The sequence below is a fragment of the Petromyzon marinus genome, unplaced genomic scaffold, assembly GCF_048934315.1.
Source record: "Petromyzon marinus isolate PM22_M1 ecotype Great Lakes invasive population unplaced genomic scaffold, UKy_Petmar_22M1.pri1.0 PM_Scaffold_20, whole genome shotgun sequence".
In the NCBI taxonomy this organism is placed as follows: Eukaryota; Metazoa; Chordata; class Hyperoartia; order Petromyzontiformes; family Petromyzontidae; genus Petromyzon; species Petromyzon marinus.
In genome coordinates, this window is record NW_027423169.1 from 1,196,516 (window position 1) to 1,203,011 (window position 6,496).

Sequence of the window (6,496 nt, forward strand, 5' to 3'; positions counted from 1 at the left end):
CTACCCCAGTGTCTCACTACCAGTGTCTCACTACCCAGTTTCTCACTACCCACTGTCTCACTGCCCAAGTGTCTCACTACCCAGTGTCTCACTACCCAGTGTCTCACTACCCAGCGTCTCACAAGCAGTGTCTCACTACCCCAGTGTCTCACTACCTGTGTCTCACTACCCCAGTGTCTCACTACCCAAGTGCCTCACTACCCAGTGTCTCATTACCCAGTGTCTCACAAGCAGTGTCCCACTACCAGTGTCTCACTACCGAGTGTCTCACTACCCAGTGTTCCACTACCAGTGTCTCACTACCCAGTGTCTCACTACCCAGTGTCTCACTACCCCAGTGTCTCACTACCTGTGTCTCACTACCCAGTGTCTCACTACCCAGTGTCTCACTACCCCAGTGTCTCACTACCCAGTGTCTCACTACCCAAAATCTCACTACCCAGTGTCTCACTACCCAGTGTCTCACTACCAGTGTCTCACTACCCAGTGTCTCACTACCCAGTGTCTCACTACCCCAGTGTCTCACTACCCAGTGTCTCACTACCCAGCGTCTCACAAGCAGTGTCTCACTACCCCAGTGTCTCACTACCTGTGTCTCACTACCCCAGTGTCTCACTACCCAAGTGCCTCACTACCCAGTGTCTCATTACCCAGTGTCTCACAAGCAGTGTCCCACTACCAGTGTCTCACTACCCAGTGTCTCACTACCCAGTGTCTCACTACCCCAGTGTCTCACTACCCAAGTGTCTCACTATCCAGTGTCTCACTACCCCAGTGTCTCACTACCCAGTGTCTCACTACCCAGTGTCTCACTACCGCAGTGTCTCACTACCTCCAGTGTCTCACTACCTGTGTCTCACTACCCAGTGTCTCACAAGCAGTGTCTCACTAGCAGTGTCTCACTACCCCAGTGTCTCACTACCCAGTGTCTCACTACCGCAGTGTCTCACTACCCCAGTGTCTCACTACCCAGTGTCTCACTACCCAGTGTCTCACTACCCAGTGTCTCACTACCACAGTGTCTCACTACCCCAGTGTCTCACTACCCAGTGTCTCACTACCCAGTGTCTCACTAGCAGTGTCTCACTACCCAGTGTCTCACTACCCAGTGTCTCACATCCAGTGTCTGACTAGCAGTGTCTCACTACCCCAGTGTCTCACTACCAGTGTCTCACTACCCAGTGTCTCACTACCGAGTGTCTCACTACCCAGTGTCCCACTACCAGTGTCTCACTAACCAGTGTCTCACTAGCAGTGTCTCACTACCCCAGTGTCTCACTACCAGTGTCTCACTACCCAGTGTCTCACTACCGAGTGTCTCACTACCCAGTGTCCCACTACCAGTGTCTCACTACCCAGTGTCTCACTACCCAGTGTCTCATTGCCCAAGTGTCTCACTACCCAGTGTCTCACTACCCAGCGTCTCTCAAGCAGTGTCCCACTACCAGTGTCTCACTACCGAGTGTCTCACTACCCAGTGTCCCACTACCAGTGTCTCACTACCCAGTGTCTCACTACCCAGTGTCGTCTCACTACCCAGTGTCTCACTACCAGTTTCTCACTAACAGTGTCTCACTACCCAGTGTCTCACTACCCAATGTCTCACTACCCCAGTGTCTCACTACCTGTGTCTCACTACCCAGTGTCTCACTACCCAGTGTCTCACTACCCCAGTGTCTCACTACCCAGTGACTCACTACCCAAAATCTCACTACCCAGTGTCTCACTACCCAGTGTCTCACTACCCCAGTGTCTCACTACCCCAGTGTCTCACTACCCAGTGTCTCACTACCCAGCGTCTCACAAGCAGTGTCTCACTACCCCAGTGTCTCACTACCTGTGTCTCACTACCCCAGTGTCTCACTACCCAAGTGCCTCACTACCCAGTGTCTCATTACCCAGTGTCTCACAAGCAGTGTCCCACTACCAGTGTCTCACTACCGAGTGTCTCACTACCCAGTGTCCCACTACCAGTGTCTCACTACCCAGTGTCTCACTACCCAGTGTCTCACTACCCCAGTGTCTCACTACCTGTGTCTCACTACCCAGTGTCTCACTACCCAGTGTCTCACTACCCCAGAGTCTCACTACCCAGTGTCTCACTACCCAAAATCTCACTACCCAGTGTCTCACTACCCAGTGTCTCACTACCAGTGTCTCACTACCCAGTGTCTCACTACCCAGTGTCTCACTACCCAGTGTCTCACTACCCCAGTGTCTCACTACCCAGTGTCTCACTACCCAGCGTCTCACAAGCAGTGTCTCACTACCCCAGTGTCTCACTACCTGTGTCTCACTACCCCAGTGTCTCACTACCCAAGTGCCTCACTACCCAGTGTCTCATTACCCAGTGTCTCACAAGCAGTGTCCCACTACCAGTGTCTCACTACCCAGTGTCTCACTACCCAGTGTCTCACTACCCCAGTGTCTCACTACCCAAGTGTCTCACTATCCAGTGTCTCACTACCCCAGTGTCTCACTACCCAGTGTCTCACTACCCAAAATCTCACTACCCAGTGTCTCACTACCCAGTGTCTCACTACCCAGTGTCTCACTACCCAGTGTCTCAATAGCAGTGTCTCACGACCAAGTGTCTCACTAGCAGTGTCTCACTACCCCAGTGTCTCACTACCCCAGTGTCTCACTACCCAGTGTCTCACTACCCAGTGTCTCACTAGCAGTGTCTCACTACCCCAGTGTCTCACTACCAGTGTCTCACTACCCAGTGTCTCACTACCGAGTGTCTCACTACCCAGTGTCCCACTACCAGTGTCTCACTACCCAGTGTCTCACTACCCAGTGTCTCACTGCCCAAGTGTCTCACTACCCAGTGTCTCACTACCCAGTGTCTCACTACCCAGCGTCTCTCAAGCAGTGTCTCACTACCCCTGTGTCTCACTACCCAGTGTCCCACTACCAGTGTCTCACTACCCAGTGTCTCACTACCCAGTGTCTCACTACCCAGTGTCTCACTACTCAAGTGTCTCACTACCCAGTGTCTCACAAGCAGTGTCCCACTACCAGTGTCTCACTACCGAGTGTCTCACTACCCAGTGTCCCACTACTAGTGTCTCACTACCGAGTGTCTCACTACCCAGTGTCCCACTACCAGTGTCTCACTACCCAGTGTCTCACTACCCAGTGTCATCTCACTACCCAGTGTCTCACTACCAGTTTCTCACTACCGAGTGTCTCACTACCCAGTGTCCCACTACCAGTGTCTCACTACCCAGTGTCTCACTACCCAGTGTCTCACTGCCCAAGTGTCTCACTACCCAGTGTCTCACTACCCAGTGTCTCACTACCCAGCGTCTCACAAGCAGTGTCTCACTACCCCAGTGTCTCACTACCAGTGTCTCACTACCCAGTTTCTCACTACCCACTGTCTCACTGCCCAAGTGTCTCACTACCCAGTGTCTCACTACCCAGTGTCTCACTACCCAGCGTCTCACAAGCAGTGTCTCACTACCTGTGTCTCACTACCCCAGTGTCTCACTACCCAAGTGCCTCACTACCCAGTGTCTCATTACCCAGTGTCTCACAAGCAGTGTCCCACTACCAGTGTCTCACTACCGAGTGTCTCACTACCCAGTGTCCCACTACCAGTGTCTCACTACCCAGTGTCTCACTACCCAGTGTCTCACTACCCCAGTGTCTCACTACCTGTGTCTCACTACCCAGTGTCTCACTACCCAGTGTCTCACTACCCCAGTGTCTCACTACCCAGTGTCTCACTACCCAAAATCTCACTACCCAGTGTCTCACTACCCAGTGTCTCACTACCAGTGTCTCACTACCCAGTGTCTCACTACCCCAGTGTCTCACTACCCAGTGTCTCACTACCCAGCGTCTCACAAGCAGTGTCTCACTACCCCAGTGTCTCACTACCTGTGTCTCACTACCCCAGTGTCTCACTACCCAAGTGCCTCACTACCCAGTGTCTCATTACCCAGTGTCTCACAAGCAGTGTCCCACTACCAGTGTCTCACTACCCAGTGTCTCACTACCCAGTGTCTCACTACCCCAGTGTCTCACTACCCAAGTGTCTCACTATCCAGTGTCTCACTACCCCAGTGTCTCACTACCCAGTGTCTCACTACCCAAAATCTCACTACCCAGTGTCTCACTACCCAGTGTCTCACTACCCAGTGTCTCACTACCCAGTGTCTCAATAGCAGTGTCTCACGACCAAGTGTCTCACTAGCAGTGTCTCACTACCCCAGTGTCTCACTACCCCAGTGTCTCACTACCCAGTGTCTCACTACCCCAGTGTCTCACTACCAGTGTCTCACTACCCAGTGTCTCACTACCGAGTGTCTCACTACCCAGTGTCCCACTACCAGTGTCTCACTACCCAGTGTCTCACTACCCAGTGTCTCACTGCCCAAGTGTCTCACTACCCAGTGTCTCACTACCCAGTGTCTCACTACCCAGCGTCTCTCAAGCAGTGTCTCACTACCCCTGTGTCTCACTACCCAGTGTCCCACTACCAGTGTCTCACTACCCAGTGTCTCACTACCCAGTGTCTCACTACCCAGTGTCTCACTACTCAAGTGTCTCACTACCCAGTGTCTCACAAGCAGTGTCCCACTACCAGTGTCTCACTACCGAGTGTCTCACTACCCAGTGTCCCACTACCAGTGTCTCACTACCGAGTGTCTCACTACCCAGTGTCCCACTACCAGTGTCTCACTACCCAGTGTCTCACTACCCAGTGTCATCTCACTACCCAGTGTCTCACTACCAGTTTCTCACTACCGAGTGTCTCACTACCCAGTGTCCCACTACCAGTGTCTCACTACCCAGTGTCTCACTACCCAGTGTCTCACTGCCCAAGTGTCTCACTACCCAGTGTCTCACTACCCAGTGTCTCACTACCCAGCGTCTCTCAAGCAGTGTCTCACTACCCCTGTGTCTCACTACCCAGTGTCCCACTACCAGTGTCTCACTACCCAGTGTCTCACTACCCAGTGTCTCACTACCCAGTGTCTCACTACTCAAGTGTCTCACTACCCAGTGTCTCACAAGCAGTGTCCCACTACCAGTGTCTCACTACCGAGTGTCACACTACCCAGTGTCCCACTACCAGTGTCTCACTACCGAGTGTCTCACTACCCAGTGTCCCACTACCAGTGTCTCACTACCCAGTGTCTCACTACCCAGTGTCGTCTCACTACCCAGTGTCTCACTACCAGTTTCTCACTAACAGTGTCTCACTACCCAGTGTCTCACTACCCAGTGTCTCACTAGCAGTGTCTCAATACCCCAGTGTCTCACTACCCAAGTGCCTCACTACCCAGTGTCTCATTACCCAGTGTCTCACAAGCAGTGTCCCACTACCCAGTGTCTCACTACCCAGTGTCTCACTACCCAGTGTCTCATTACCCAGTGTCTCACTACCCAAAATCTCACTACCCAGTGTCTCACTACCCAGTGTCTCACTACCCCAGTGTCTCACTACCCAGTGTCTCACTACCCAGTGTCTCACTACCCACTGTCTCACTACCCAGTGTCTCGCTACCAGTGTCTCACTACGAGTGTCTCACTACCCAGTGTCTCACTACCCAGTGTCTCACAAGCAGTGTCCCACTACCAGTGTCTCACTACCCAGTGTCTCACTACCAGTGTCTCACAACCCAGCGTCTCACTACCCGGTGTATCACTACCCAGTGTCTCACTACCGAGTGTCTCACTACCCAGTGTCCCACTACCAGTGTCTCACTACCCAGTGTCTCACTACCCAGTGTCTCACTACCAGTTTCTCACTAACAGTGTCTCACTACCCAGTGTCTCACTACCCAGTGTCTCACTACCCCAGTGTCTCACTATCTGTGTCTCACTACCCCAGTGTCTCACTACCTGTGTCTCACTACCCAGTGTCTCACTACCCAGTGTCTCACTACCCCAGTGTCTCACTACCCAGTGTCTCACTACCCCAGTGTCTCACTACCCAGTGTCTCACTACCCCAGTGTCTCACTACCCAGTGTCTCAATAGCAGTGTCTCACTACCCCAGTGTCTCACAGCCCAAGTGTCTCACTACCCAGTGCCTCACTACCAGTATCTCACTACGAGTGTCTCACTACCCACTGTCTCACTACCCAGTGTCTCACTACCCCAGTGTCTCACTCCCCCAGTGTCTCACTACCCAGTGTCTCACTAGCAGTGTCTCACTACCAGGTGTCTCACTACCCAGTGTCTCACGACCCAGTGTCTCAATAGCAGTGTCTCACTACCCCAGTGTCTCACTAGCAGTGTCTCACTACCCCAGTGTCTCACTACCCAGTGTCTCACTACCCAGTGTCTCACTACCCAGTGTCTCACTACCCAGTTTCTCACTACCAGTTTCTCACTAACAGTGTCTCACTACCCAGTGTCTCACTACCAGTGTCTCACTACCCCAGTGTCTCACTACCTGTGTCTCACTACCCAGCGTCTCACAAGCAGTGTCTCACTACCCCAGTGTCTCACTACCTGTGTCTCACTACCCAGTGTCT